Raw genomic sequence first — 22,273 nt, forward strand, 5'->3', positions numbered from 1 at the left:
TTGAATCCAGTGGCAAAGTGAGCAAGGGACTCACGTCAAAAGCGGTACAAAAGGGGGTGGTAATGGACGGAGCATCTGAATCAATCAAACACTCACACCCAGTCAAAAGATCTGGGTTTAATCCATCACCGTTCTTTAGCCCACTCTGCCACCCCAGTTCAGACATGGCTATATGCAAATCAGTCTGACCCTGTGCCTCATGGGAACAGTCCAGCCCGAACTGCCAAGCCATGTCTTCCCTGGACCGGAAACAAGCTTCCGAGGACCGGTTTCTGGCATTCAAGCTGTCTTCAGGCCGGCTTGCTTGAATCCAGTGGCAAAGTGAGCAAGGGACTCATGTCTGAGCATACCCTGCCACACTTATGGTGGCCAAAAGCGGTACAAAAGGGGATGGTAATGGACGGAGCATCTGAATCAATCAAACACTCACACCTAGTCAAAAGATCTGGGTTTAATTCATCACCGTTCTTTAGCCCACTCTGCCACCCCAGTTCAGACATGGCTATATGCAAATTAGTCTGACCCTGTGCCTCATGGGAACAGTCCAACCCGAACTGCCAAGCCATGTCTTCCCTGGACCGGAAACAAGCTACCCGAGGACTGGTTTCTGGCATTCCAGCCGTCTGCAGCCCGGCTTGCTTGAATCCAGTGGCAAAGTGAGCAAGGGACTCACATCTGAGCATACCCTGCCACACTTATGGCGGCCAAAAGCGGTACAAAAGGGGGTGGTAATGGACGGAGCATCTGAATCAATCAAACACTCACACCCAGTCAAAAGATCTGGGTTTAATCCATCACCGTTCTTTAGCCCACTCTGCCACCCCAGTTCAGACATGGCTGTATGCAAATCAGTCTGACCCTGTTCCTCATGGGAACAGTCCAGCCCGAACTGCCAAGCCATGTCTTCCCTGGACCGGAAACAAGCTTCAGAGGACCGGTTTCTGGCATTCCAGCTGTCTTCAGCCCGGCTTGCTTGAATCCAGTGGCAAAGTGAGCAAGGGACTCACGTCTGAGCATACCCTGCCACACTTATGGCGGCCAAAAGCGGTACAAAAGGGGGTGGTAATGGACGGAACATCTGAATCTATCAAACACTCACACCCAGTCAAAAGATCTGGGTTTAATCCATCAACGTTCTTTAGCCCACTCTGCCACCCCAGTTCAGACATGGCTATATGCAAATCAGTCTGACCCTGTGCCTCATGGGAACAGTCCAGCCCGAACTGCCAAGCCATGTCTTCCCTGGACCGGAAACAAGCTTCAGAGGACCGGTTTCTGGCATTCCAGCTTTCTTCTGCCCTGCTTGCTTGAATCCAGTGTCAAAGTGAGCAAGGGACTCATGTCTGAGCATAACCTGCCACACTTATGGCGGCCAAAAGCGGTACAAAAGGGGGTGGTAATGGACGGAGCATCTGAATCAATCAAACACTCACACGCAGTCAAAAGATCTGGGTTTAATTCATCACCGTTCTTTAGCCCACTCTGCCACCCCAGTTCAGACATGGCTATATGCAAATTAGTCTGACCCTGTGCCTCATGGGAACAGTCCAACCCGAACTGCCAAGCCATGTCTTCCCTGGACTGGAAACAAGCTTCCGAGGACTGGTTTCTGGCATTCCAGCCGTCTTCAGCCCGGCTTGTTTGAATCCAGTGGCAAAGTGAGCAAGGGACTCACATCTGAGCATACCCTGCCACACTTATGGCGGCCAAAAGCGGTACAAAAGGGGGTGGTAATGGACGGAGCATCTGAATCAATCAAACACTCACACCCAGTCAAAAGATCTGGGTTTAATCCATCACCGTTCTTTAGCCCACTCTGCCACCCCAGTTCAGACATGGCTGTATGCAAATCAGTCTGACCCTGTGCCTCATGGGAACAGTCCAGCCCGAACTGCCAAGCCATGTCTTCCCTGGACCGGAAACAAGCTTCCGAGGACCGGTTTCTGGCATAACAGCCGTCTTTAGCCCGGCTTGCTTGAATCCAGTGGCAAAGTGAGCAAGGGACTCACGTCTGAGCATACCCTGAAACACTTATGGCGGCCAAAAGCGGTACAAAAGGGGGTGGTAATGGACGGAGCATCTGAATCAATCAAACACTCACACCCAGTCAAAAGATCTGGGTTTAATCCATCAACGTTCTTTAGCCCACTCTGCCACCCCAGTTCAGACATGGCTATATGCAAATCAGTCTGACCCTGTGCCTCATGGGAACGAATGTCTGACAAAATATCGAGATTCACAATATCGACGTACAAAAATATCGGAGCAAAAATATCGAAATCAAAAATATCGGGTTCCTATACTTAACTAGATATATACACAAATATCGATTTTTTAATATCGATATACAAAAACATCGTTTACTTTTATATCGACTACATTAACATCGGAAAACAAAAATATCGCTATCTACAAAAAATAATGACAATAACTATAATATCGACATCAAAAATATCGTGCACTTCAATATCGGATTATCAGCTATATCGACTTTTTATATGCATCTGTTTGCATAATTAATTAACGTTTTATATGTTTTCACATCTAAATAAACACACAATACTTAAATTAATACTATAGACACACTATTAATTTGTCCAAAATATCCTATTGGTATAATTATATCACCTACACATATAAAAATATTCTATACTACTTTGTATAATTTTATAATTTGTTTTTGTTTTTCACTTCTATTACAAAGTAATCACTACTGAAATTCAAATATACTAACTAACCAATCACAAACCTAATTTTTTAAATGAACCAATAGCAAAGTAATTACTACTGACACTCCCCTATATAAACAATTAAAATCTAAGCACAAACTACTTGCCAAAATTCACTGAAGGAGATTCATCTCTATCCGAATTGCTGCACAACAACTAGAAGAACCAGACTATCAACCTACTATCACATCTTCTAAGTAAGTAAATAAAATAGAAAGTGCATTATTTGCTAATACTACTTACTTACCTGCTAAATACCCAGTGCCCCTTTGCTATTCATACTACTTAACATGCTAAATAATTATATGAAACTATTTTTTTTAGATACAACGAGTACTGAATATTCTACTCAAAATAACTGTGAACAAACCCTAGGAATACAGATTCTAATAACTATGTAAGTAATTTCACATTGATTCATTATGTGCACATAAATCTAAACACATAGAAATAATGACTTTTGCCCCACATATTTCTTTTTTTCTGTAGATTCTACTACTGAAAACTGCACTACTAATGAACTAAGGACATCAGTACTATTTCTCCAATACATTTTACTACGTAAGTATTATGCAACTGAAATAAATGTGGAAAAACAATACAAACATTTAGAACTGTTCTAATTATGTTCTATTATATATTGTTTATTTACAGAGCAAACACAACGAATAGATATACAGACATAATACAGAACTCCACATTCTGAATAATACAGATAATAATCACAAAGTAAGTATATTAAAGAACATAATTACCAGATAATCTATTAAAAAACATACCAACATGGTGATTATTCTAATACATATGTTCCTTTTTTATTTAAGATAACACTACAAACTACTCTCCAGAAGCTGAAGAAACAACTATACTGGCAAAGACCAACCTAAAAAAATATGTAAGTATCTTCACAATGTGAATCATGAAGATACACTTTTGTAGTAGAAATGAGCTCTAACATTGCAAATGTACCGAAACATTAATTAATAATATACTACTTTCATGTTTTTCATAACAGCTACAACAACATCACAAACAATTATCCCCAACTAAAGAAGCAAGCAGCTCCTAATTTTGCTGTAAATTCAAAAACACGTAAGTATAAACATTCCTACTTATCACTAACATAGATTATTTATCACATTTAATTTGACATTAACTATTATATATACATTTTATAGATATACAAAGTACAAAATGACCGAAGGAGCCGAATTTGTGACCAGCCAGAAAGGAAAACTATTACTATGATACATGGGTTACACTTATACACAAGAAAAGCAATATGGCATGCAAGTTAATTGGAAATGTTGTAAATATTATTCTAACAAGTGCTATGGCAGAGCAACAACTAAAGAAGCTACAGTACTGTATACTAGGGAACACAATCATCCACCTAATGTTACTGAAATAGAAGTTAGAACAGCTTTGGAAAATATAAAAGAAGCTAGTACAGGTTCCCAAAAGCAAACAAATGTCATTTTAAAAGAAGCCATTCCTAAAATCCCAAAAACTGCCACAACTCAAATGCCAAATATCCTCTCCTTAAAAAGAACTATAGCACGAACTAAAAAAGCTACTACTTCTACAACACCATCTCCCAGAACATATCAGGATATAAATTTAACTGCTAACCAAATAATAACTTTAAATAAACAACCAGTTATAGTTTACGACAACGAAAACAATGACAAAAGGCTTATAATTTTTGGTACCAGTATGAATTTAGTTAAACTGCAGCAAAGCCAATATTGGATGATGGATGGAACATTTAACATCTGTCCCAAACCATTTTTCCAATTATACACAATACATGGCCTCTACCACAACTGCAACATACCTTTGCTATATGCACTATTACCAAACAAAAATAATTCCACATATATGGAGTTAATAAATATAATTAAACAAAAAACTAATGATTTTTCTCCTGAAAGTATCATTCTTGATTTTGAGCAAGCAATGCTCTCAACTATCATAAAAATCCACCCCCATACCTGCATTCAAGGCTGCTATTATCATTTAAACCAGTGTTTATGGAGACACCTTCAAAAAACTACCCTAAGTGTCGAATATGCTACAAACTCATCTTTTGCTTTCCAAATTAAAAACTCATTGCACTTGCTTATGTACCTGAAACAGACGTAGCTGAACACTACAGCATTCTTATAGACAGCCCCTTCTACAAACAAAATGAAGCTAAATTAAGTCCATTTCTGGACTACTTTGAAGACACCTGGGTAGGCATACTCCACAGATCTGGCCACAGACGAAATCCCAAATTCCTCATACCCTGGTGGAACGTTTACAGAAGTACCCTTAACGGAGATTCAAAAACTAACAATGCAGTGGAAGGTTGGCACAATGCATTTGTACAATCAACTGGCAGAACCAAACCTACTCTAGAACATTTCATTAAATGCCTACAGAAAGAACAGAGCTACCAGGAATTTAGAATGGACCAATCTGTAACTGAACTTGTCCCTAAAACATCAAAGCAAAATAAACAAATGCACAAGTACCTGGAAGAACAAGTTAAACTTTACCCTAGTACAAAAGGCATAGAATACCTAAATATCATTGCCAAAACACTACTCTAATTAATTCCCAAAATGTTATAAAACACTAAAAGTATCACCTAAGTATGGAAAAATATGTAACGTGAGCTTCTAAAGTATTTAATGTATGCAATATATAGAGATATTATTATAATATATGCACACATTAAAACTAAATAACAAGTAAAAAACTATTCCATAATAAAAATAACATTACCCACCCACACAAAATAAGAAAGCAAGGACTTACCAATCATGTTGTCAATCCAATAACCTCCTTGTCCACCAAAGTAATCCAGGTAGTGCCAAATTAACCCAAAAAAAAATTTAAAAATACAACTGTTCCAAAATTAAGACATCCACGTTATCCAGAGCCATCGAATAAGCATAAAAAACCCGAAAAATTTGAAAAATAGAAAGAATCGCTCCAGCAAAACCGAAAAATGTAAAGAAGTGTTTGTAAAGCAGTGTTGAATTAAACAAACAAACAGTTCCTTTAAAAAAAAAACGGAACTTCCGATGTAGCGTACACCTATGACAAAAACATAGAAAACAGACATTCCCACCCACATTAATTAGCTAGTAATTAGGTACAAACATATTAAAATAGATGATTTCACTTGTAGATATACCGTAAAAGACTAAAATTCACTCTATATATAATGAGTTAACTAACTAACACTACGTGTATATACCATAAGTAATTATCTGTTTTCGAAATGTAAAACATACCTCCCTCACATTCAACAACACAAAATATAAGGTCACTAATCTCAAAACATCATTAAAATACACATAAAACATATAAAATAAACCTTACCTGAAGCGACGTGAAGTGTCTCCCAACCGCGATCAGCCCTTCTTCCAAATAACCCAAAACGACCTAACCCGGTTACAAAATAAAGCACCCAAATGCAATAAAATAGTCCCAAGTATAAAATATAATATATATACTTCACTAAATATGCAAAAATGAACATTAAGTTTCTATTATTGTAAAGAAATATTTACTTTAATCCTACAATGATTTGATTAACAAATATGTAAATGAATGTTATAAATACATATTATGAAAAGAATAATATTTATATTAACAATGTCTAGAAATATAACTACATTGTCAAAAATTATAATAATAGAAAAATGTGTTAAAAATATGTGACTTACATAATAAATATTTTATGTATTGAAATAAAGTGTAAAAAATACTTTTGTTATTTCTACATTTCTTTATGAAATTACAATATGTAAAAGAGATAATAAATAATATTCATTTTTGTACAAAAAGTATGAAAATAATAATGCTTCTGTATAGTTGCTTATCATTGTGTTTATAAAATATGTTTATAAAACCAAATGTAATAAAAAGATTTTTGTAATGAAATAACATTTTATTTGTGAAACATAAATAAAAATAATGTTTCTACAATCATGTTGAACTATTTGTATCATTATCTTACTATAATGTAACAATCTTATCAGAAATTTTGCACTGTATATTAAATGTGAGTATATGTTGGTCTCTAATAATTTAATTATTACTATACCAAATCCAGCGTATATTAAATTAAAACTGACCCTGAACCCAAAAAATAGCCCTTTACCCAAAAACCCAAAACTGACCCTGAACCCTAAAAATACCCCTTTACCCAAAAACTGAAAACTGACCCTGAACCCTAAAAATACCCCTTTACCCAAAAACCCAAAACTGACCCTGAACCCTAAAAATACCCCTTTACCCAAAAACTGAAAACTGACCCTGAACCCTAAAAATACCCCTTTACCCAAAAACCCAAAACTGACCCTGAACCCTAAAAATACCCCTTTACCCAAAAACTGAAAACTGACACTGAATCCTAAAAATACCCCTTTACCCAAAAACCCAAAACTAACCCTGAACCCTAAAAATACCCCTTTACCCAAAAACTGAAAACTGACCCTGAACCCTAAAAATACCCCTTTACCCAAAAACCCAAAACTGACCCTGAACGCTAAAAATAACCCTTAACCCAAAAACTGAAAACTGACCCTGAACGCAAAAAATACCCCTTTACCCAAAAACTGAAAACGGACCCTGACCCCTAAAAATACCCCTTTACCCAAAAACTAAAAACTGACCCTGAACCCAAAAAATACCCCTTTACCCAAAAACTGAAAACTGACCCTGAACCCTAAAAATACCCCTTTACCCAAAAACCCAAAACTGACCCTGAACCCTAAAAATACCCCTTTACCCAAAAACTGAAAACTGACACTGAATCCTAAAAATACCCCTTTACCCAAAAACCCAAAACTAACCCTGAACCCTAAAAATACCCCTTTACCCAAAAACTGAAAACTGACCCTGAACCCTAAAAATACCCCTTTACCCAAAAACCCAAAACTGACCCTGAACCCTAAAAATACCCCTTAACCCAAAAACTGAAAACTGACCCTGAACGCAAAAAATACCCCTTTACCCAAAAACTGAAAACGGACCCTGACCCCTAAAAATACCCCTTTACCCAAAAACTAAAAACTGACCCTGAACCCAAAAAATACCCCTTTACCCAAAAACTGAAAACTGACCCTGAACCCTAAAAATACCCCTTACCCAAAAACTGAAAACTGACCCTGAACCCAAGAAATACCCCTTTACCCAAAAACTGAAAACTGACCCTGAACCCTAAAAATACCCCTTTACCCAAAAACTGAAAACTGACCCTGAACCCAAGAAATACCCCTTTACCCAAAAAATAAAAACTGACCCTGAACCCAAAAAAATACCCCTTTACCCAAAAACTGAAAACTGACCCTGAACCCAAGAAATACCCCTTTACCCAAAAACTGAAAACTGACCCTGAACCCAAAAACTACACCTTTACCCAAAAACTGTAAACTAACCCTGAACCCAAGAAATACCCCTTTACCCAAAAACTGAAAACTGACCATGAACCCTAAAAATACCCCTTTAACCAAGAACTGAAAACTGACCCTGAACTCTAACAATACTCCTTTACCCAAAAATAATTATTATTATGTAATTACAAATTAATTATTAATTAACAATAACAATAAAGTTAATATATTAGCACATTAGCTGTAAAGAAATAAATTTAATTATTAATATTATTTTTTCCAAATTAATTTACAATAAGTAAAAAATATATATTAAACTAAATGAAGCTAATTAATATAATTAACTAATTTATATTAATTAATTACCAATTAATTATTATTTAAAAATATGTAAAAAATTATATTAATTAATTAACTAATTAATAATAATTAATTAACAATTATTTATTATTTAAAAATATATACAAAATTATATTAATTAATTAACTAGTTAATATTAATTAATTACCAATTAATTATTATTATTTAATTACCAATTATTTATCATTTAAAATTATGTCCAAAATTATATTAATTAATTAACTAATTAATAATAATTAATTACCAATTATTAATTTTGTACTATTATGTAAGATATTATATTAATTAATTAACTAATTAATATTAATTAATTATCAATTAATTATTATATAAAATAATGTACTAAATTATATTAATTAATTAACTAATTAATATTAATTATTTACCAATTAATTATTAATAAAAAGTTTTTTACAAATATATATTAATTTATTAATTATTTTTAAATTACTTCCCACCCTTATCCCCTATAAACCCAATAACCCACTCCTAAAACTATATATGTTTTTTTAAAATATATTTATATTAAATATATTGTAATTTTTTAATATAGACCTTTTTATCAAATTTTTATTTACAATTATTATATTTTTTCCTACACTATTTATTTTTTCCATTACTACACGATATTTTGTATTGTCGATATTTTGTCATACGATATTATTTTTTTCGATATTTCTACTTACTTACCTATTACGATATTTTTGTATCCGATATATTTGCTTCCCAATATTTTTTACCTTCGATATTTTAACTTCGATATTTTGTCTTTCCGATATTTTATTTTCAATATTTTGTCTGTGTACCCATGGGAACAGTCCAGCCTGAACTGCAAATCCATGTCTTCCCTGGACCGGAAACAAGCTTCCGAAGACCGGTTTCTGGCATTCCAGCCGTCTTCAGCCCGGCTTGCTTGACTCCAGTGGCAATGTGAGCAAGGGACTCACGTCTAGGCATACCCTGCCACACTTATGGCGGCCAAAAGCGGTACAAAAGGGGGTGGAAATGGACGGAGCATCTAAACCAATCAAACACTCACACCCAGTCAAAAGATCTGGGTTTAATCCATCACTGTTCTTTAGCCCACTCTGCCACCCCAGTTCAGACATGGCTATATGCAAATCAGTCTGACCCTGTGCCTCATGGGAACAGTCCAGCCCGAACTGCCAAGCCATGTCTTCCCTGGACCGGAAACAAGCTTCCGAGGACCGGTTTCTGGCATTCCAGCCGTCTTCAGCCCGGCTTGCTTGAATCCAGTGGAAAAGTGAGCAAGGGACTCACGTCTGAGCATACCCTGCCACACTTATGGCGGCCAAAAGCGGTACAAAAGGGGGTGGTAATGGACGGAGCATCTGAATCAATCAAACACTCACACCCAGTCAAAAGATTTGGGTTTAATCCATCACCGTTCTTTAGGCCACTCTGCCACCCCAGTTCAGACATGGCTATATGCAAATCAGTCTGACCCTGTGCCTCATGGGAACAGTCCAGCCCGAACTGCCAAGCCATGTCTTCCCTGGACCGGAAACAAGCTTCCGAGGACCGGTTTCTGGCATTCCAGCCATCTTCAGCCCGGCTTGCTTGAATCCAGTGGAAAAGTGAGCAAGGGACTCACGTCTGAGCATACCCTGCCAAACTTATGGCGGCCAAAAGCGGTACAAAAGGGGGTGGTAATGGACGGAGCATCTGAATCAATCAAACACTCACACCCAGGCAAAAGATCTGGGTTTAATCCATCACCGTTCTTTAGCCCACTCTGCCACCCCAGTTCAGACATGGCTATATGCACATCAGTCTGACCCTGTGCCTCATAGGAACAGTCCAGCCCGAACTGCCAAGCCATGTCTTCCCTGGACCGGAAACAAGCTTCCGAGGACCGGTTTCTGGCATTCCAGCCGTCTTCAGCCCGGCTTGCTTGAATCCAGTGGCAAAGTGAGCAAGGGACTCACGTCTGAGCATACCCTGCCACACTTATGGCGGCCAAAAGCGGTACAAAAGGGGGTGGTAATGGACGGAGCATCTGAATCAATCAAACACTCACACCCAGTCAAAAGATCTGGGTTTAATCCATCACCGTTCTGTAGCCCACTCCAGTCAGACGTGGCTATATGCAAATCAGTCTGACCCTGTGCCTCATGGGAACAGTCCAGCCCGAACTGCCAAGCCATATCTTCCCTGGACCGGATACAAGCTTCCGAGGACCGGTTTCTGGCATTCCAACAGTCTTCAGACCGGCTTGCTTGGCCGCCATAAGTGTGGCAGGGTATGCTCAGACGTGTGTCCCTTGCTCACTTTGCCACTGGATTCAAGCAAGCCGGGCTGAAGACCGCTGGAATGCCAGAAACCGGTCCTTGGAAGCTTGTTTCCGGTCCAGGGAAGACATGGCTTGGCAGTTCGGGCTGGACTGTTCCCATGAGGCACAGGGTTAGACTGATTTGCATATAGCCATATCTGAACTGGGGTGGCAGAGTGGGCTAAAGAACGGTGATGGATTAAACCCAGATCTTTTGACTGGGTGTGAGTGTTTGATTGATTCAGATGCTCCATCCATCACCACCCCCTTTTGTACCGCTTTTGGCCGCCATAAGTCTGGCAGGGTATGCTCAGACGTGAGTCCCTTGCTCACTTTGCCACTGGATTCAAGCAAGCCGGGCTGAAGACGGCTGGAATGCCAGAAACCGGTCCTCGGAAGCTTGTTTCCGGTCCAGGGAAGACATGGCTTGGCAGTTCGGGCTGGACTGTTCCCATGAGGCACAGGGTCAGACTGACTTGCATATAGCCATGTCTGAACTGGGGTGGCAGAGTGGGCTAAAGAACGGTGATGGATTAAACCCAGATCTTTTGACTGGGTGTGAGTGTTTGATTGATTCAGATGCTCCGTCCATCACCACCCCCTTTTGTACCGCTTTTGGCCGCCATATGTGTGGCAGGGTATGCTCAGACGTGAGTCCCTTGCTCACTTTGCCACTGGATTCAAGCAAGCCGGGCTGAAGACGGCTGGAATGCCAGAAACCGGTCCTTGGAAGCTTGTTTCCGGTCCAGGGAAGACATGGCTTGGCAGTTCGGGCTGGACTGTTCCCATGAGGCACAGGGTCAGACTGATTTGCATATAGCCATGTCTGAACTGGGGTGGCAGAGTGGGCTAAAGAACGGTGATGGATTAAACCCAGATCATTTGACTGGGTGTGAGTGTTTGATTGAATCAGATGCTCCGTCCATCACCACCCCCTTTTGTACCGCTTTTGGCCGCCATAAGTGTGGCAGGGTATGCTCAGACATGAGTCCCTTGCTCACTTTGCCACTGGATTCAAGCAAGCCGGGCTGAAGACGGCTGGAATGCCAGAAACCGATCCTCGGAAGCTTGTTTCCGGTCCAGGGAAGACATGGCTTGGCAGTTCGGGCTGGACTGTTCCCATGAGGCACAGGGTCAGACTGATTTGCATATAGCCATGTCTGAACTAGGGTGGCAGAGTGGGCTAAAGAACGGTGTTGGATTAAACCCAGATCTTTTGACTGGGTGTGAGTGTTTGCTTGATTCAGATGCTCCGTCCATCACCACCCCTTTTGTACCGCTTTTGGCCGCCATAAGTGTGGCAGGGTATGCTCAGACATGAGTCCCTTGCTCACTTTGCCACTGGATTCAAGCAAGCCGGGCTGAAGACGGCTAGCATGCCAGAAACCGGTCCTCGGAAGCTTGTTTCCGGTCCAGGGAAGACATGACTTGGCAGTTCGGGCTGGACTGTTCCCATGAGGCACAGGGTCAGACTGACTTGCAAATAGCCATGTCTGAACTGGGGTGGCAGAGTGGGCTAAAGAACGGTGATGGATTAAACCCAGATCTTTTGACTGGGTGTGAGTGTTTGATTGATTCAGATGCTCCGTCCATCACCACCCCCTTTTGTACCGCTTTTGGCCGCCATAAGTGTGGCAGGGTATGCTCAGACGTGAGTCCCTTGCTCACTTTGCCACTGGATTCAAGCAAGCCGGGTTGAAGACGGCTGGAATGCCAGAAACCGGTCCTTGGAAGCTTGTTTCCGGTCCAGGTAAGAAATGGCTTGGCAGTTCGGGCTGGACTGTTCCCATGAGGCACAGGGTCAGACTGATTTGCATATAGCCATGTCTGAACTGGAGTGGCAGAGTGGGCTAAAGAACGGTGATGGATTAAACCCAGATCTTTTGACTGGGTGTGAGTGTTTGATTGATTCAGATGCTCCGTCCATTACCACCCCCTTTTGTACTGCCATGGAAAAACGACAAAAGCGATTTACCCTGCAAAAAAGAAGAAAAAAACCAAGATGTGTGTTTCATCTCATCAGTGCCGCTCACGTCAAAAGCGGTACAAAAGGGGGTGGTAATGGACGGAGCATCTGAATCAATCAAACACTCACACCCAGTCAAAAGATCTGGGTTTAATCCATCACCGTTCTTTAGCCCACTCTGCCACCCCAGTTCAGACATGGCTATATGCAAATCAGTCTGACCCTGTGCCTCATGGGAACAGTCCATCCCGAACTGCCAAGCCATGTCTTCCCTGGACCGGAAACAAGCTTCCGAGGACCAGTTTCTGGCATTTCAGCCGTCTTCAGCTGGCTTGCTTGAATCCAGTGGCAAAGTGAGCAAGGGACTCACGTCAAAAGCGGTACAAAAGGGGGTGGTAATGGACGGAGCATCTGAATCAATCAAACACTCACACCCAGTCAAAAGATCTGGGTTTAATCCATCACCGTTCTTTAGCCCACTCTGCCACCCCAGTTCAGACATGGCTATATGCAAATCAGTCTGACCCTGTGCCTCATGGGAACAGTCCAGCCCGAACTGCCAAGCCATGTCTTCCCTGGACCGGAAACAAGCTTCCGAGGACCGGTTTCTGGCATTCAAGCTGTCTTCAGGCCGGCTTGCTTGAATCCAGTGGCAAAGTGAGCAAGGGACTCATGTCTGAGCATACCCTGCCACACTTATGGTGGCCAAAAGCGGTACAAAAGGGGATGGTAATGGACGGAGCATCTGAATCAATCAAACACTCACACCTAGTCAAAAGATCTGGGTTTAATTCATCACCGTTCTTTAGCCCACTCTGCCACCCCAGTTCAGACATGGCTATATGCAAATTAGTCTGACCCTGTGCCTCATGGGAACAGTCCAACCCGAACTGCCAAGCCATGTCTTCCCTGGACCGGAAACAAGCTACCCGAGGACTGGTTTCTGGCATTCCAGCCGTCTGCAGCCCGGCTTGCTTGAATCCAGTGGCAAAGTGAGCAAGGGACTCACATCTGAGCATACCCTGCCACACTTATGGCGGCCAAAAGCGGTACAAAAGGGGGTGGTAATGGACGGAGCATCTGAATCAATCAAACACTCACACCCAGTCAAAAGATCTGGGTTTAATCCATCACCGTTCTTTAGCCCACTCTGCCACCCCAGTTCAGACATGGCTGTATGCAAATCAGTCTGACCCTGTTCCTCATGGGAACAGTCCAGCCCGAACTGCCAAGCCATGTCTTCCCTGGACCGGAAACAAGCTTCAGAGGACCGGTTTCTGGCATTCCAGCTGTCTTCAGCCCGGCTTGCTTGAATCCAGTGGCAAAGTGAGCAAGGGACTCACGTCTGAGCATACCCTGCCACACTTATGGCGGCCAAAAGCGGTACAAAAGGGGGTGGTAATGGACGGAACATCTGAATCTATCAAACACTCACACCCAGTCAAAAGATCTGGGTTTAATCCATCAACGTTCTTTAGCCCACTCTGCCACCCCAGTTCAGACATGGCTATATGCAAATCAGTCTGACCCTGTGCCTCATGGGAACAGTCCAGCCCGAACTGCCAAGCCATGTCTTCCCTGGACCGGAAACAAGCTTCAGAGGACCGGTTTCTGGCATTCCAGCTTTCTTCTGCCCTGCTTGCTTGAATCCAGTGGCAAAGTGAGCAAGGGACTCATGTCTGAGCATAACCTGCCACACTTATGGCGGCCAAAAGCGGTACAAAAGGGGGTGGTAATGGACGGAGCATCTGAATCAATCAAACACTCACACGCAGTCAAAAGATCTGGGTTTAATTCATCACCGTTCTTTAGCCCACTCTGCCACCCCAGTTCAGACATGGCTATATGCAAATTAGTCTGACCCTGTGCCTCATGGGAACAGTCCAACCCGAACTGCCAAGCCATGTCTTCCCTGGACTGGAAACAAGCTTCCGAGGACTGGTTTCTGGCATTCCAGCCGTCTTCAGCCCGGCTTGTTTGAATCCAGTGGCAAAGTGAGCAAGGGACTCACATCTGAGCATACCCTGCCACACTTATGGCGGCAAAAGCGGTACAAAAGGGGGTGGTAATGGACGGAGCATCTGAATCAATCAAACACTCACACCCAGTCAAAAGATCTGGGTTTAATCCATCACCGTTCTTTAGCCCACTCTGCCACCCCAGTTCAGACATGGCTGTATGCAAATCAGTCTGACCCTGTGCCTCATGGGAACAGTCCAGCCCGAACTGCCAAGCCATGTCTTCCCTGGACCGGAAACAAGCTTCCGAGGACCGGTTTCTGGCATAACAGCCGTCTTTAGCCCGGCTTGCTTGAATCCAGTGGCAAAGTGAGCAAGGGACTCACGTCTGAGCATACCCTGAAACACTTATGGCGGCCAAAAGCGGTACAAAAGGGGGTGGTAATGGACGGAGCATCTGAATCAATCAAACACTCACACCCAGTCAAAAGATCTGGGTTTAATCCATCAACGTTCTTTAGCCCACTCTGCCACCCCAGTTCAGACATGGCTATATGCAAATCAGTCTGACCCTGTGCCTCATGGGAACGAATGTCTGACAAAATATCGAGATTCACAATATCGACGTACAAAAATATCGGAGCAAAAATATCGAAATCAAAAATATCGGGTTCCTATACTTAACTAGATATATACACAAATATCGATTTTTTAATATCGATATACAAAAACATCGTTTACTTTTATATCGACTACATTAACATCGGAAAACAAAAATATCGCTATCTACAAAAAATAATGACAATAACTATAATATCGACATCAAAAATATCGTGCACTTCAATATCGGATTATCAGCTATATCGACTTTTTATATGCATCTGTTTGCATAATTAATTAACGTTTTATATGTTTTCACATCTAAATAAACACACAATACTTAAATTAATACTATAGACACACTATTAATTTGTCCAAAATATCCTATTGGTATAATTATATCACCTACACATATAAAAATATTCTATACTACTTTGTATAATTTTATAATTTGTTTTTGTTTTTCACTTCTATTACAAAGTAATCACTACTGAAATTCAAATATACTAACTAACCAATCACAAACCTAATTTTTTAAATGAACCAATAGCAAAGTAATTACTACTGACACTCCCCTATATAAACAATTAAAATCTAAGCACAAACTACTTGCCAAAATTCACTGAAGGAGATTCATCTCTATCCGAATTGCTGCACAACAACTAGAAGAACCAGACTATCAACCTACTATCACATCTTCTAAGTAAGTAAATAAAATAGAAAGTGCATTATTTGCTAATACTACTTACTTACCTGCTAAATACCCAGTGCCCCTTTGCTATTCATACTACTTAACATGCTAAATAATTATATGAAACTATTTTTTTTAGATACAACGAGTACTGAATATTCTACTCAAAATAACTGTGAACAAACCCTAGGAATACAGATTCTAATAACTATGTAAGTAATTTCACATTGATTCATTATGTGCACATAAATCTAAACACATAGAAATAATGACTTTTGCCCCACATATTTCTTTTTTTCTGTAGATTCTACTACTGAAAACTGCACTACTAATGAACTAAGGACATCAGTACTATTTCTCCAATACATTTTACTACGTAAGTATTATGCAACTGAAATAAATGTGGAAAAACAATACAAACATTTAGAACTGTTCTAATTATGTTCTATTATATATTGTTTATTTACAGAGCAAACACAACGAATAGATATACAGACATAATACAGAACTCCACATTCTGAATAATACAGATAATAATCACAAAGTAAGTATATTAAAGAACATAATTACCAGATAATCTATTAAAAAACATACCAACATGGTGATTATTCTAATACATATGTTCCTTTTTTATTTAAGATAACACTACAAACTACTCTCCAGAAGCTGAAGAAACAACTATACTGGCAAAGACCAACCTAAAAAAATATGTAAGTATCTTCACAATGTGAATCATGAAGATACACTTTTGTAGTAGAAATGAGCTCTAACATTGCAAATGTACCGAAACATTAATTAATAATATACTACTTTCATGTTTTTCATAACAGCTACAACAACATCACAAACAATTATCCCCAACTAAAGAAGCAAGCAGCTCCTAATTTTGCTGTAAATTCAAAAACACGTAAGTATAAACATTCCTACTTATCACTAACATAGATTATTTATCACATTTAATTTGACATTAACTATTATATATACATTTTATAGATATACAAAGTACAAAATGACCGAAGGAGCCGAATTTGTGACCAGCCAGAAAGGAAAACTATTACTATGCTACATGGGTTACACTTATACACAAGAAAAGCAATATGGCATGCAAGTTAATTGGAAATGTTGTAAATATTATTCTAACAAGTGCTATGGCAGAGCAACAACTAAAGAAGCTACAGTACTGTATACTAGGGAACACAATCATCCACCTAATGTTACTGAAATAGAAGTTAGAACAGCTTTGGAAAATATAAAAGAAGCTAGTACAGGTTCCCAAAAGCAAACAAATGTCATTTTAAAAGAAGCCATTCCTAAAATCCCAAAAACTGCCACAACTCAAATGCCAAATATCCTCTCCTTAAAAAGAACTATAGCACGAACTAAAAAAGCTACTACTTCTACAACACCATCTCCCAGAACATATCAGGATATAAATTTAACTGCTAACCAAATAATAACTTTAAATAAACAACCAGTTATAGTTTACGACAACGAAAACAATGACAAAAGGCTTATAATTTTTGGTACCAGTATGAATTTAGTTAAACTGCAGCAAAGCCAATATTGGATGATGGACGTGAGTCCCTTGCTCACTTTGCCACTGGATTCAAGCAAGCCGGGCTGAAGACGGCTGGAATGCCAGAAACCGGTCCTCGGAAGCTTGTTTCCGGTCCAGGGAAAACATGGCTTGGCAGTACGGGCTGGACTGTTCCCATGAGGCACAGGGTCAGACTGATTTGCATATAGCCATGTCTGAACTGGGTTGGCTTAGTGGGCTAAAGAACGGTGATGGATTAAACCCAGATCTTTTGACTGGGTGTGAGTGTTTGATTGATTCAGATGCTCCGTCCATCACCACCCCCTTTTGTACCGCTTTTGGCCGCCATAAGTGTGGCAGGGTATGCTCAGACGTGAGTCCCTTGCTCACTTTGCCACTGGATTCAAGCAAGCCGGGCTGAAGACGGCTGGAATGCCAGAAACCGGTCCTCGGAAGCTTGTTTCCGGTCCAGGGAAGACATGGCTTGGCAGTTCGGGCTGGACTGTTCCCATGAGGCACAGGGTCAGACTGATTTGCATATAGCCATGTCTGAACTGGGGTGGCAGACTGGGCTAAACAACGGTGATGGATTAAACCCAGATCTTTTGACTGGGTGTGAGTCTTTGATTGATTCAGATGCTCCGTCCATCACCACCCCCTTTTGTACCGCTTTTGGCCGCCATAAGTGTGGCAGGGTATGCTCAGACGTGAGTCCCTTGCTCACTTTGCCACTGGATTCAAGCAAGCCAGGCTGAAGACGGCTGGAATGACAGAAACCGGTCCTCGGAAGCTTATTTCCGGTCCAGGGAAGACATGGCTTGGCAGTTTGGGCTGGACTGTTCCCATGAGGCACAGGGTCAGACTGATTTGCATATAGCCATTTCTGAACTGGGGTGGCAGAGTGGGCTAAAGAACGGTGATGGATTAAACCCAGATCTTTTGACTGGGTGTGAGTGTTTGATTGATTCAGATGCTCCGTCCATCATCACCCCCTTTTGTACCGCTTTTGGCCGCCGTAAGTGTGGCAGGGTATGCTCAGGCGTGAGTCCCTTGCTCACTTTGCCACTGGATTCAAGCAAGCCGGGCTGAAGACGGCTGGAATGCCGGAAACCGGTCCTCGGAAGCTTGTTTCCGGTCCAGGGATGACATGGCTTGGCAGTTCGGGCTGGACCGTTCCCATGAGGCACAGGGTCAGACTTATTTGCATATAGCCATGTCTGAATTGGGGTGGCAGAGTGGGCTAAAGAACGGTGATGGATTAAACCCAGATCTTTTGACTGGGTGTGAATGTTTGATTGATTCAGATGCTCCGTCCATCACCACCCCCTTTTGTACCGCTTTTGGCCGCCATAAGTGTGGCAGGGTATGCTCAGACGTGAGTCCCTTGCTCACTTTGCCACTGGATTCAAGCAAGCCGGGCTGAAGACGGCTGGAATGCCAGAAACCTGTCCTCCGAAGCTTGTTTCTGGTCCAGGGAAGACATGGCTTGGCAGTTCGGGCTGGACTGTTCCCATGAGGCACAGGGTCAGACTGATTTGCATATAGCCATGTCTGAACTGGGGTGGCAGAGTGGGCTAAAGAACGGTGATGGATTAAACCCAGATCTTTTGACTGGGTGTGAGTGTTTGATTGATTCATATGCTCCGTCCATCACCACCCCCTTTTGTACCGCTTTTGGCCGCCATAAGTGTGGCAGGGTATGCTCAGACGTAAGTCCCTTGCTCACTTTAAACAACAACAAAGGAGTTTATAAAGCGCCTGGTGACGCCATCACGGCGTGTCCCCGCCTTTGCCACTGGATTCAAGCAAGCCGGGCTGAAGACGGCTGGAATGCCAGAAACCGGTCCTTGGAAGCTTGTTTCCGGTCCAGGGAAGACATGGCTTGGCAGTTCGGGCTGGACTGTTCCCATGAGGCACAGGGTCAGACTGATTTGCATATAGCCATGTCTGAACTGGGGTGGCAGAGTGGGCTAAAGAACGGTGATGGATTAAACCCAGATCTTTTGACTGGGTGTGAGTGTTTGATTGATTCAGATATTCCGTCCATCACCACCCCCTTTTGTACCGCTTCTGGCCGCCGTAAGTGTAGCAGGGTATGCTCAGACGTGAGTCCCTTGCTCACTTTGCCACTGGATTCAAGCAAGCCGGGCTGAAGACGGCTGGAATGCCAGAAACCGGTCCTCGGAAGCTTGTTTCCGGTCCAGGGAAGACATGACTTGGCAGTTCGGGCTGGACTGTTCCCATGAGGCTCAGGGTCAGACTCATTTGCATATAGGCATGTCTGAACTGGGGTGGCAGAGTGGGCTAAAGAACGGTGATGGATTAAACCCAGATCTTTTGACTGGGTGTGAGTGTTTGATTGATTCAGATGCTCCGTCCATCACCACCCCTTTTTGTACCGTTTTTCCATGGCGGCATTAGTGGCCTTCACTGAGAAGTGAAAGTTAAAACACATGTCGTCATCTTCTGTCAGTGTCATTGTCATTTTCTGAAAAACTGGTTTGTTCTAAAAGAATGGGCACAGAAACCATTAGACGTTGGTGGGCACAGCTCTGCTTGTGACAACTCCAACTTCAGCTAGCGGTGCCACGGAAGCATTTTAAAATATGAAAGCACGCCTACTTTTAGAGAGAAGTCAGGCACAACCTTTTCAATCAACTTTCAGATGCAAACGGAATTTTTCTGCTGAGCGATGACCCCAGTGGATTGATAAAATGCATTGAACCGAGTACTGCAAAACATCCTGTAATTTATTCAAATTGGGCATGTTGCACTTGCAGCATATTTACAAGCCCCTTGCGCTGACGGTACAACATTTATTCCCTTATTACAAGTGACTCACCCCAGCAGCACAAGGGGTTTGTAAATAAGCACCTATGGGCCTCATTTATGAAAAGTGACGCATCGTTGGGATGCGTCACTTTTCATTGCACCCTCCTTGCAACATGATGGATGCGTCACATTTACTGTATGACGCATCATGTCGCAAGGAATGACAGATATGTCAGTTTTACTGACGTATCTGTCGGCGCAAAAATGACGCATTGCTGGAGTTGTAACGGTAGAATGACGCAACTCCAGCAATGCAGGTGGAGGGCTATGGATTTAGCACTGCGTCGCCCTTACACCCCTTGACCCTGTGACCAGGCAGGTCGCTCCCTCTGCCACTGCGCAGACCCCCCGTGTGCCGCTGCTGCTGCTCCGTGTTGTCTGCTGCCTCCCTCCAGACTGGTCTGTTGCGTGTTTGACTGCGTGTTGACTGCTTCCCTGTTGACTGTTCTCCGTTTTTTTTGCCTCCTGTTCTACTGTTCTACTGTGCCCTTGTTTATTTTGTGCCTGCTGTCCCTGTCTCTCCCCCCTGCCCCCTCTTGCCTTCTGTGCCACTTTTTCCCTCCGCTCGCATCCCACGCGGCCCCGCCCCCTCGCTACTCATTGGCCGCCCCGCTCCCGCCTCGCAGCTGCTCCTCCCTCCCTCTCCCCCTCATATGGAGGACGTGCAGTGGACGCTCCATTGACGCGCCGAAGGCGTGCCAAAGGCAAGCCCTTCTGCGCCCGTCCGCGCCTGGTACGCGCCCAGCGCCAGGACCCCTGGCCCTCGGCGATACCAGCCCACTCTTCTGAGCTACGACGCTGCCACCCTCCACACACTCAACACCGGCCGGACCCCCGCCTGCCACCGAGCCACCCCTAAAACGCACCCACGGACCCTTCACCTGCCAAGCCTGCAAATTCACCTGCCACTGGACCTGCACCGCACCCGCCAGACCAGGCACCAGCAACAACCACCTCAATTCTATCCTGCTCAACACCCGCTCCATCCACAGGCACGCCGTCGAACTCTGGAACCTCCTCGACACAACTGCGCCAGACATTGCCTTCCTCACAGAAACCTGGATGAACGCCTCCTCAGCCCCCGACATCGCCATAGCCATCCCGGAGCGCTACAAGATCACCCGCAGGGACCGCGTCAACCAAACCGGAGGAGGCATCGCCATCGTCCACAGAAACACCATCCGCATCACGACCAACTCCGACGACACCCTCACCGCCACCGAGCACCTTCACTTCCAGATACACACCGACCCCAAGACCAGCCTCAGAGGAACTCCCATCTACAGACCCCCGGGATCACACACACAATTCAGCGAAGCCATCACAGACTTCATCAGCCCGCTTGCCCTTACCTCCTCAGACTACATCCTCCTAGGGGACCTCAACTTCCACCTGGAGAACAACAATGACAACAACACCACCACCCTGCTGGACAACCTCGCCAACCTCGGACTCAAGCAACTGGTGAACACCCCCACCCACTACGCCGGCCACACGCTTGACCCCGTCTTCTCCTCCAGCAACTACATCTCCTTCAGCCACTCCACCGAACTACACTGGACCGATCACAGCTGCGTCCACTTCAACTTCAGGAAAACCACGACCCACCACCACCCGCAACAGGCTCCCCGTAGATGCTGGAGCAAGATCACCACCGACCAACTCACCAGTTCCCTGAGCCAAAACCCTCCCTCCAACACTAAGGACTCTAACGAAGCAGCCAGCAACCTCACACAGTGGCTCACCAACTGCGCCGATACCCTTGCACCACTGAAGAATCCTCCCAGCAGACCCGGAGACAAGAAAGCCTCGTGGTTCACCAACGACCTCAAAGACTCCAAGAAATCCTGCCGTACCCTCGAGAAAGCCTGGCGCCACGACCAGTCAACAGAAAACATGACAGCCCTCAAGAGC

General features: G+C 42.9%; 1 protein-coding gene and 1 long non-coding RNA gene across 3 annotated transcripts in view; both read left to right on the plus strand.

Moving 5' to 3' along the window:
• LOC144770383 (uncharacterized) overlaps positions 1-22,273 on the plus strand; it is a 720,823-nt gene that overhangs the window by 624,911 nt on the left and 73,639 nt on the right. The window lies entirely within an intron of this gene.
• On the plus strand, positions 16,554-17,388 carry LOC144767484 (uncharacterized). Its single transcript, XR_013598227.1, has 3 exons — positions 16,554-16,700; positions 16,821-16,897; positions 16,984-17,388. It is a non-coding gene; the product is annotated as an uncharacterized LOC144767484 (long non-coding RNA).

Source organism: Lissotriton helveticus, chromosome 7 (genome assembly GCF_964261635.1).
Source record: "Lissotriton helveticus chromosome 7, aLisHel1.1, whole genome shotgun sequence".
Taxonomy (NCBI): domain Eukaryota; kingdom Metazoa; phylum Chordata; class Amphibia; order Caudata; family Salamandridae; genus Lissotriton; species Lissotriton helveticus.